We start from the raw sequence: 10,421 nt of genomic DNA on the forward strand, positions 1-10,421 counted from the left end.
GAAAGCAAAGTCTATGTTAAATTGCTTGTGTTGTATATCAGTTCGAAAAAATTTGATGAATAGAGAAAAAAGTACTGCAGCAGATTTCAAGACCTATTTTGTTGAAAGCAAGGAACCTCTCAACTGTGCCGAAAACCGGATTGAAACAGGGACCTTTAGATCTTCCGTCTAACGCACTCCCAACTGAGATATTTCGACCTGCTGCTAGCTGTGGTCTTCATACTTTGATTTGAACCATTCAACAAACTAGATGCATGACCTGGATATTTACCCTTATATGTTAGAGATATGTTTTAAGGAGTCCTGTATCATTCAGCAGTTAACTTGTGCAATGGGTAAATAGCATTTTTGGGATCCGGGTTAGGTAGCGTTTTTTTAACTCTGAATGGACTAGCACTATATTACCCAGACGTATGTGGCCTGAGTAGGTAAGCAACGTCATCTGACTACTGACATCTGTGTTCAAGGGGAAGTTGAAGGTAATGCAGACAAGAGTTTACATTACAAAAAAGCATGAAATGGGAAACATTCATAGTCTAACCTGAAGGCAAGAAATGTGGAAGCAAGTTTAGAAGGAGGACACAAAGCATCTCCAGGAGGCCAACAGCATGGCAAAGTACCAGGGACGGGCTCCATGGGTCCCGGGCAGTCCTCCCCCAGGCATCCGGGGCTTCCATCTCCAGGCCAACGGCAGGTCAAAGTGCCCAGGACGGGCTCCACGGGTCCCTGGCAGTCCTCCCCCACCGGGCGTCCGGGGCTCCCTTCCCCAGGCCAACGGCATGCCAGAGTGCCCAGGACGGGCTCCACGAGTCCCGGGCGTCCGGGGCTCCCTGCCCCGGGACACCGGCTTGTCAGAGTGCCCATGACGGGCTCCACGGGTCCCGGGTATCTGGGACTCCCTTCCCTGGGCCAACGGCATGCCGGAGTTCCCAGGACAGGCTCCACGGGTCCCGGGCGTCCGGGGCTCCCTTCCCCGGTCCGACGGCTTGTCAGAGTGCCCAGGACGGGCTCCACGGCTCCCGGGCGTCCGGGGTTCCCTTCCCCGGGTCAGCGGCATGTCAGAGTGCCCAGGACGAGTTCCACGGGTCCCGGGCAGTCCTCCCCCGGGCGTCCGGGGCTCCCTTACCCGGGCCGTCGGCAGGTCAGAGTGCCCAGGACGGGCTCCATGGGTCCCGGGCAGTCCTCCCCCCGGGCGTCCGGGGCTCCCTTCCCCGGGCAGACGGCAGGTCAGAGTGCCCAGGACGGGCTCCACGGGTCCTGGGCAGTCCTCCCCCCGGGCGTCCGGCGCTCCCTTCTCCAGGCCGATGGCAGGTCAGAGTGACCAGGACGGGCTCCACGGGTCCCGGGCAGTCCTCTCCCGGGCGTACGTGGTTGTCCGACAGATTCGGGCAGATGTGCTTTTACGAACCGGATCGGAGTCGGCCCAAATAATAATAATAATAATAATAATCCACATTTGTAAGGCGCACAATCGCCCGTAAGGGTCTCTAGGCGCTAGGGGCCGTTGGGAAGATTAAGCAAGCTATTGCCCAGAGTCACATGGTGCTGGGCTAATCTGCCGCCGGTGCCGGGGATCGAACCGTGATCCCCAGATTCCGGAGTCAGCCGCCCTAGCCGCGGCGCCAGCTATTGCCCAGAGTCACATGGTGCTGGGCTAATCTGCGGCCGGTGCCGGGGATCGAACCCTGATCTCTGGGATGCTCGAGGGTTACTACGCGCTCTACAAAAACCTTAAATAAAAAAATCTCCAGATTCTGGAGTCAGCCGCCCTAGCCGCGGCGCCAGCTATTTCCCAGAGTCACCTGGTGCTGGGCTAATCTGCCGCCGGTGCCGGGGATCGAACCGTGATCTCCAGATTCCGGAGTCAGCCTCCCTAGCCGCGGCGCCAGCTATTTCCCAGAGTCACGTGGTGCTGGGCTAATCTGCGGCCGGTGCCGGGGATCGAACCCTGATCTCTGGGATGCTCGAGGGTTACTACGCGCTCTACAAAAACCTTAAATAAAAAAATCTCCAGATTCCGGAGTCAGCCGCCCTAGCCGTGGCGCCAGCTATTTCCCAGAGTCACCTGGTGCTGGGCTAATCTGCCGCCGGTGCCGGGGATCGAACCGTGATCCCCAGATGGGGATATCCCAAAAATCTGGCATGGATACGGCCCGCCAGGACAGGTTTGGGCACCCCTGATATAGAGGCAGTCAACGCGAAATCTGCTGGGTTCGATTCCGATCCGTGTCAGAAGGACCGTAGGGCTTGGGAGTCCGTACAACAGGGGTGCCCAAACCTGTCCTGGCGGGCCGTATCCATGCCAGGTTTTTGGGATATCCCCATCTGGTGATCACGGTTCGATCCCCGGCGCCGGCGGCAGATCAGAGTGCCCAGGACGGGGTCCATGTGACCCGGGCAGTCCTATCCCCTGGGTGTACGTGGTTGTCCGACATGTCGGTCGTATTTGCTTTTACGTACCGGATCGGAATCGGCCCCAATAAAATCGTACGTAAAGTATATAGCAAATCAACCTGAAATCTGCTGGGTCAGAAAGGGCTCGATTCCGATCCGTGTCGGAAGGTTAGGAATCCGTACGAATTTGTCGGGACGGCATGGCAGAGTGCCCGGGATGGGCTCCATGGCTCTTGGGCAGTCGTCCCCCGGGCGTCCGGGGCTCCATCCAGGCCGACGGCATGGCAGAGTGCCCGGGACGGGCTCCATGCGTCCCGGGCATTCGTCCCCCGGGCGTCCGGGGCTCCATCCAGGCCGACGGCAGGTCAGAGTGCCCAGGACGGGCTCCACGGGTCCCGGGCAGTCCTCCCCCCGGGCGTCCGGCGCTCCCTTCTCCAGGCCGATGGCAGGTCAGAGTGACCAGGACGGGCTCCACGGGTCCCGGGCAGTCCTCTCCCGGGCGTACGTGGTTGTCCGACAGATTCGGGCAGATGTGCTTTTACGAACCGGATCGGAGTCGGCCCAAATAATAATAATAATAATAATAATCCACATTTGTAAGGCGCACAATCGCCCGTAAGGGTCTCTAGGCGCTAGGGGCCGTTGGGAAGATTAAGCAAGCTATTGCCCAGAGTCACATGGTGCTGGGCTAATCTGCCGCCGGTGCCGGGGATCGAACCGTGATCCCCAGATTCCGGAGTCAGCCGCCCTAGCCGCGGCGCCAGCTATTGCCCAGGGTCACATGGTGCTGGGCTAATCTGCGGCCGGTGCCGGGGATCGAACCCTGATCTCTGGGATGCTCGAGGGTTACTACGCGCTCTACAAAAACCTTAAATAAAAAAATCTCCAGATTCCGGAGTCAGCCGCCCTAGCCGCGGCGCCAGCTATTTCCCAGAGTCACCTGGTGCTGGGCTAATCTGCCGCCGGTGCCGGGGATCGAACCGTGATCTCCAGATTCCGGAGTCAGCCTCCCTAGCTGCGGCGCCAGCTATTTCCCAGAGTCACGTGGTGCTGGGCTAATCTGCGGCCGGTGCCGGGGATCGAACCCTGATCTCTGGGATGCTCGAGGGTTACTACGCGCTCTACAAAAACCTTAAATAAAAAAATCTCCAGATTCCGGAGTCAGCCGCCCTAGCCGCGGCGCCAGCTATTTCCCAGAGTCACCTGGTGCTGGGCTAATCTGCCGCCGGTGCCGGGGATCGAACCGTGATCCCCAGATGGGGATATCCCAAAAATCTGGCATGGATACGGCCCGCCAGGACAGGTTTGGGCACCCCTGATATAGAGGCAGTCAACGCGAAATCTGCTGGGTTCGATTCCGATCCGTGTCAGAAGGACCGTAGGGCTTGGGAGTCCGTACAACAGGGGTGCCCAAACCTGTCCTGGCGGGCCGTATCCATGCCAGGTTTTTGGGATATCCCCATCTGGTGATCACGGTTTGATCCCCGGCGCCGGCGGCAGATCAGAGTGCCCAGGACGGGGTCCATGTGACCCGGGCAGTCCTATCCCCTGGGTGTACGTGGTTGTCCGACATGTCGGTCGTATTTGCTTTTACGTACCGGATCGGAATCGGCCCCCATAAAATCGTACGTAAAGTATATAGCAAATCAACCTGAAATCTGCTGGGTCAGAAAGGGCTCGATTCCGATCCGTGTCGGAAGGTTAGGAGTCCGTACGAATTTGTCGGGACGGCATGGCAGAGTGCCCGGGATGGGCTCCATGGCTCTTGGGCAGTCGTCCCCCGGGCGTCCGGGGCTCCATCCAGGCCGACGGCATGGCAGAGTGCCCGGGACGGGCTCCATGCGTCCCGGGCATTCGTCCCCCGGGCGTCCGGGGCTCCATCCAGGCCGACGGCAGGTCAGAGTGCCCAGGACGGGCTCCACGGGTCCCGGGCAGTCCTCCCCCCGGGCGTCCGGCGCTCCCTTCTCCAGGCCGATGGCAGGTCAGAGTGACCAGGACGGGCTCCACGGGTCCCGGGCAGTCCTCTCCCGGGCGTACGTGGTTGTCCGACAGATTCGGGCAGATGTGCTTTTACGAACCGGATCGGAGTCGGCCCAAATAATAATAATAATAATAATAATCCACATTTGTAAGGCGCTCAATCGCCCGTAAGGGTCTCTAGGCGCTAGGGGCCGTTGGGAAGATTAAGCAAGCTATTGCCCAGAGTCACATGGTGCTGGGCTAATCTGCCGCCGGTGCCGGGGATCGAACCGTGATCCCCAGATTCCGGAGTCAGCCGCCCTAGCCGCGGCGCCAGCTATTGCCCAGAGTCACATGGTGCTGGGCTAATCTGCGGCCGGTGCCGGGGATCGAACCCTGATCTCTGGGATGCTCGAGGGTTACTACGCGCTCTACAAAAACCTTAAATAAAAAAATCTCCAGATTCCGGAGTCAGCCGCCCTAGCCGCGGCGCCAGCTATTTCCCAGAGTCACCTGGTGCTGGGCTAATCTGCCGCCGGTGCCGGGGATCGAACCGTGATCTCCAGATTCCGGAGTCAGCCTCCCTAGCCGCGGCGCCAGCTATTTCCCAGAGTCACGTGGTGCTGGGCTAATCTGCGGCCGGTGCCGGGGATCGAACCCTGATCTCTGGGATGCTCGAGGGTTACTACGCGCTCTACAAAAACCTTAAATAAAAAAATCTCCAGATTCCGGAGTCAGCCGCCCTAGCCGCGGCGCCAGCTATTTCCCAGAGTCACCTGGTGCTGGGCTAATCTGCCGCCGGTGCCGGGGATCGAACCGTGATCCCCAGATGGGGATATCCCAAAAATCTGGCATGGATACGGCCCGCCAGGACAGGTTTGGGCACCCCTGATATAGAGGCAGTCAACGCGAAATCTGCTGGGTTCGATTCCGATCCGTGTCAGAAGGACCGTAGGGCTTGGGAGTCCGTACAACAGGGGTGCCCAAACCTGTCCTGGCGGGCCGTATCCATGCCAGGTTTTTGGGATATCCCCATCTGGTGATCACGGTTCGATCCCCGGCGCCGGCGGCAGATCAGAGTGCCCAGGACGGGGTCCATATGACCCGGGCAGTCCTATCCCCTGGGTGTACGTGGTTGTCCGACATGTCGGTCGTATTTGCTTTTACGTACCGGATCGGAATCGGCCCCCATAAAATCGTACGTAAAGTATATAGCAAATCAACCTGAAATCTGCTGGGTCAGAAAGGGCTCGATTCCGATCCGTGTCGGAAGGTTAGGAGTCCGTACGAATTTGTCGGGACGGCATGGCAGAGTGCCCGGGATGGGCTCCATGGCTCTTGGGCAGTCGTCCCCCGGGCGTCCGGGGCTCCATCCAGGCCGACGGCATGGCAGAGTGCCCGGGACGGGCTCCATGCGTCCCGGGCATTCGTCCCCCGGGCGTCCGGGGCTCCATCCAGGCCGGCGGCAAGGCAGTGTGCCCGGGTCGGGCTCCATGCGTCCCGGGCATTCGTCCCCCGGGCGCCTGAAACTGCTGGGTCAGAGAGGGCTCGATTCCGATCCGTGTCGTAAGGTTAGGAGTCCGTACGAATTTGTCGGGACGGCATGGCAGAGTGCCCGGGACGGGCTCCATGCGTCCCGGGCATTCGTCCCCCGGGCGTCCGGGGCTACATCCAGGCTGACGGTATGGCAGAGTGCCCGGGTCGGGCTCCATGGTTTTCACGGTGGTCCTCCCCTGGGTGTCAGGGGGCTCCTGGCCGACGGCATGGAAAAGTACCCAGGACGGGCTCCATGCGTCCCGGGCATTTGTCCCCCGGGCGTCCGGGGCTCCATCCAGGCCGACGGCATGGCAGAGTGCCCGGGTCGGGCTCCATGGTTTCCAGGGTGGTCCTCCCCAGGGTGTCGGGGCGCTCCAGGCCGAAGGCATGGAAAAGTGCCCAGGACGGGCTCCATGCGTCCCGGGCATTTGTCCCCCGGGCGTCCGGGGCTCCATCCAGGCCGACGGCATGGCAGAGTGCCCGGGTCGGGCTCCATGGCTTTCACGGTGGTCCTCCCCTGGGTGTCTGGGGGCTCCAGGCCGAAGGCATGGAAAAGTGCCCAGGACGGGCTCCATGCGTCCCGGGCACGGGCACGGGGATGGGGACAGGGTCGGGAGAGTCCAGGCGGCTTCACTTCCGTGTCCAGCCATCTGATCGACCAGATTCCCTCGGCCATCTGGTCGCCCGGATCCCCTCGGGCATCTGGTCGCCCGCAACGCTTTCCTATGGGGCGACCAGATGGCCGAACTTCCCTGGAAGTCCCGATGAGGTGCCATTCGCCGCCCGGATCCCAGCGAGGGCTCCAGGAGGTTGGGTACATTCGCGCCTTGGGTCCCCTCTGTCACCTTGCGTGCACAGATTACAAGAAAAGGGGGTAATTTTCCTCCGGATTACTAGGGAGAAGGGTACGCACGGACACCCCTCCGAGGCTGGTGGTTCTCTGCCATGGGGACCAGATGGGCTATGCCTGGGCAACACCTCCCTAGGCCACCCGGGGCTTCCTTCCTCCAGGCCAACTGCATGTCAAATTGCCCAGGACGGGCTCCATGGCTCCTGGGCAGTCGTCCCCCGGGCGTCCGGGGCTCCATCCAGGCTGACGGCATTGAAAAGTGCCCAGGACGGGCTCCATGCGTCCCGGGCATTCGTCCCCTGGGCGTCCGGGGCTCCATCTAGGCTGACGGTATGGCAGAGTGCCCGGGTCGGGCTCCATGGTTTTCACGGTGGTCCTCCCCTGGGTGTCTGGGGGCTCCAGGCCGAAGGCATGGAAAAGTGCCCAGGACGGGCTCCATGCGTCCCGGGCATTCGTCCCCCGGGCGTCCGGGGCACCCATCTCCATGAGGCCAACGGCATTGGCAAAGTACCCAGGACGGGCTCCATGGGTCCCGGGCAGACCTCCCCCCGGGCGTCCGGGGCTCCCACCTCCAGGCCGACGGAATGTCAAAGTACCCAGGACGGGCTCCATGGGTCCCGGGCAGCTTCCCCCGGGGCGTCCGGGGCACCCACCTCCAGGCCGACGGCATGTCAAAGTACCCAGGACGGGCTCCACGGGTCCCGGGCATTCCTCCCCCAGGTCGTCCGGGCCCTAGAGCTCCGGTGGTCCAACCTGCGCCTGAGGCCCAGCCGGGGTCCAAGAGCCCTGCCTTGCGTGGGCAGGCAGTCAGGAACCCTACCGCGAAGGCTTGGGATGGATGGGGAGCTGGGAGTCCTTTCGATCCCGGCCCTCTGGTCGCCCGCGATGCTTTCCAATGGGGCGACCAGATGGCCGGGCTTCCCTGGAAGTCCCGATGAGGTGCCATTCGGCTCCTGGATCCCAGCTAGGGCTCCATGAGGTCGGGTTCTTTTACGCCTTGGGTCCCCTCTGTCACCTCGCGTGCACGGATTGCAAGAAAGGGGGGTAATTTCCCTCCGGATTACTAGGGGCAGGGTACGCCCGGACACCTCTCCAGGGCTGGTGGTTCTCTGCCCGGGGGACCAGATGAGATATGCCTGGGCAACACCTCCCCCGGGCGTCTGGGGGCTCCATTCTCCGGGCCAACGGCATGGCTCAATGCCCAGGACGGGCTCCACGTGTCCCGGACAGACCTCCCCTGGGCGTCCGGGGCACCCATCTCCATGAGGCCAACGGGATGGCAAAGTACCCGGGAAGGGCTCCACGGGTCCCGGGCAGCCTTCCCCCGGGCGTCCGGGGCTCCCACCTTTAGGCCGACGGCATGTCACACTGCCCAGGACGGGCTCCATGGGCCCCGGACAGACCTCCCCCGGGCGTCCGGGGCACCCATCTCCAGGAGGCCAACGGGACGGCAAAGTACCCGGGACGGGCTCCTCGGGTCCCGGGCAGCCTTCCCCCGGGCGTCCAGGGCTCCCACCTTTAGGCCGACGGCATGTCACACTGCCCAGGACGGGCTCCATGGGCCCCGGACAGACCTCCCCCGGGCGTCCGGGGCACCCATCTCCAGGAGGCCAACGGGATGGCAAAGTACCCGGGAAGGGCTCCACGGGTCCCGGGCAGCCTTCCCCCGGGCGTCCGGGGCTCCCACCTCCAGGCCGACGGCATGTCACAGTGCCCAGGACGGGCTCCATGGGCCCCGGACAGCCCTCCCCCCGGGCGTTCGGGGCACATATCTCCAGGAGGCCAACGGCGTTGCAAAGTACCCGGAAAGGACTCCACGGGTACCGGGCAGTCCTCCCCCGGGCGTCCGGGGCACCCATCTCCATGAGGCAAACGGCATTGGCAAAGTACCCGGGAGGGGCTCCACGGGTCCCGGGCAGGCCTCCCCCGGGCGTCCAGGGCACCCACCTCCGGGCCGACGGCATGTAAAAGTGCCCAGGACGGGCTCCATGGGTCCCGGGCAGCCCACCCCCGGGCATCTGGGGCACCCATCTCCAGGAGGCCAATGGCGTTGCAAAGTACCCGGGAAGGGCTCCACGGGTACCGGGCAGTCCTCCCCCGGGCGTCCGGGGGCTCCCTTCTCCAGGCCGACGGCATGGTTCAATGCCCAGGACGGGACGTCAAGTGGCCAGGACGGGCTCCATGCGTCCCGGGCATTCATCCCGGGACGGGGACGGGGTGGGGAAGAGTCCAGGCGGCTTCACCTCCATGCCCAGCCATCTGGTCGCCCGGATTCCCTCGGCCATCTGGTCGCCCGGATCCCCTCGGGCATCTGGTCACCCGCAACGCTTTCCTATGGGGGGGACCAGATGGCCGAACTTCCCTGGAAGTCTTAATGAGGTGCCATTCGCCTCCCGGATCCCAGCGAGGGCTCCATGAGGTCGGGTTCTTTCACGCCTTGGGTCCCCTCTGTCACCTCGCGTGCACAGATTGCAAGAAAGGGGGGTAATTTGCCTCCGGATTACTATGTGGCAGGGTATGCCCGGACACCCCTCCAGGGTTGGTGGTTCTCTGCCATGGGGACCAGATGGGATATGCCTGGGCAACACCTCCCTAGGCCACCCGGAGCTTCCTTCCTCCAGGCCAACTGCATGTCAAATTGCCCAGGACGGGCTCCATGGCTCTTGGGCAGTCGTCCCCCGGGCGTCCGGTGCTCCATCCAGGCCGACGGCATGGCAGAGTGCCCGGGACAGGCTCCATGCGTCCCGGGCCTTCGCCCCCCCCGGGCGTCCGGGGCTCCATCCAGGCTGACGGCATGGCAGAGTGCCCGGGACGGGCTCCACGGGCCCCAGGCGTCTGGGGCTCCCTTCCCCGGGCCAGCGGCATGTCAGAGTGCCCAGGACGGGCTCCACGGGCCCCGGTCATCCGGGGCACCCTTCCCCGGGCCAGCGGCATGTCAGAGTGCCCAGGACCAGTTCCACGGGTCCCGGGCAGTCCTCCCCCGGTCGTCCGGGGCTCCCACCTCCAGGCCGACGGAATGTCAAAGTACCCAGGACGGGCTCCATGGGTCCCGGGCAGCTTCCCCCGGGGCGTCCGGGGCACCCACCTCCAGGCCGACGGCATGTCAAAGTACCCAGGACGGGCTCCACGGGTCCCGGGCATTCCTCCCCCAGGTCGTCCGGGCCCTAGAGCTCCGGTGGTCCAACCTGCGCCTGAGGCCCAGCCGGGGTCCAAGAGCCCTGCCTTGCGTGGGCAGGCAGTCAGGAACCCTACCGCGAAGGCTTGGGATGGATGGGGAGCTGGGAGTCCTTTCGATCCCGGCCCTCTGGTCGCCCGCGATGCTTTCCAATGGGGCGACCAGATGGCCGGGCTTCCCTGGAAGTCCCGATGAGGTGCCATTCGGCTCCTGGATCCCAGCTAGGGCTCCATGAGGTCGGGTTCTTTTACGCCTTGGGTCCCCTCTGTCACCTCGCGTGCACGGATTGCAAGAAAGGGGGGTAATTTCCCTCCGGATTACTAGGGGCAGGGTACGCCCGGACACCTCTCCAGGGCTGGTGGTTCTCTGCCCGGGGGACCAGATGAGATATGCCTGGGCAACACCTCCCCCGGGCGTCTGGGGGCTCCATTCTCCGGGCCAACGGCATGGCTCAATGCCCAGGACGGGCTCCACGTGTCCCGGACAGACCTCCCCTGGGCGTCCGGG

Source organism: Lissotriton helveticus, chromosome 8 (genome assembly GCF_964261635.1).
Source record: "Lissotriton helveticus chromosome 8, aLisHel1.1, whole genome shotgun sequence".
NCBI classification, from domain to species: domain Eukaryota; kingdom Metazoa; phylum Chordata; class Amphibia; order Caudata; family Salamandridae; genus Lissotriton; species Lissotriton helveticus.